Consider the following 800-nt stretch of genomic DNA (forward strand, 5'->3'; position numbering starts at 1 on the left):
AAAGCTCTAAAGGGAGTAAACTCTTCCTTGCCCATTGGTTTGACCGTGTAACTCCTGTTTTTGAATCCCTCCATTGGCTTCCTATCTAATATCATATGAAATTTATGTTGTGTCCCGCAACTTTCAAAGCGCTACATAACTCTGCCCTTCCCTGCTTATCCTCTCTTGTCTGGCTTCATGTCACCCTGTCCCCTCCATTCTGCCAAGGCTTCCAACCTCATCCTACTTTCTTGGATTTTCCCAGAATCACCTCCATGCTTTCTTCCATGCAGTCCTTATGCATGGTTTGACCTCCCTTGGGTTGTTCACACTCAAGTCCCTGTAGAGATCCAGGACTACTGTGCCAGTTACAGTGAATAGTGCTGATCTGTACCTTCATTGTACATATCTTGCTTTTGTTTTTCTCCTTCCCCTGGCCTCTATCTTTAGATCATGAATTTGTGTGTCATCCTTGCACAGGGGGCATGCTAATCTTCTCTGTATCATTCCAACTGTAGTGAGCTCTAAGCAGGGAGTATCCTTACATGTTTGGAAAGCACCCAGCACATAATGGATGCTACTGTAAATAAATAATCATAACAACCAGCACCACACCATCAGAGAGGCATCCACAAAAGGATCAAAGAATGTAGGCCATACTCACAGGAGGAGGACTCTATCCTGGGAAGCAGTGACTCTGAAAAAGATTTGTGGGTCATGATGGATAATCAGCTGAACATACACTCCCACTGTGACCAAAAGGACTAATGCAGTCCTGCGATGTATAAACAGCAGACTCTCAAGTAGGAGTAGAAGGATTA

General features: G+C 44.2%; 1 non-coding gene across 1 annotated transcript; it reads right to left on the bottom strand.

Moving 5' to 3' along the window:
* Positions 1–414: 414 nt before the first annotated feature.
* On the bottom strand, positions 415–516 carry LOC141994277 (U6 spliceosomal RNA). Its single transcript, XR_012641066.1, has one exon. It is a non-coding gene; the product is annotated as a U6 spliceosomal RNA (small nuclear RNA).
* Between the last annotated feature and the right edge of the window lie 284 nt (positions 517–800).

The sequence above is a fragment of the Natator depressus genome, chromosome 9, assembly GCF_965152275.1.
Source record: "Natator depressus isolate rNatDep1 chromosome 9, rNatDep2.hap1, whole genome shotgun sequence".
In the NCBI taxonomy this organism is placed as follows: Eukaryota; Metazoa; Chordata; order Testudines; family Cheloniidae; genus Natator; species Natator depressus.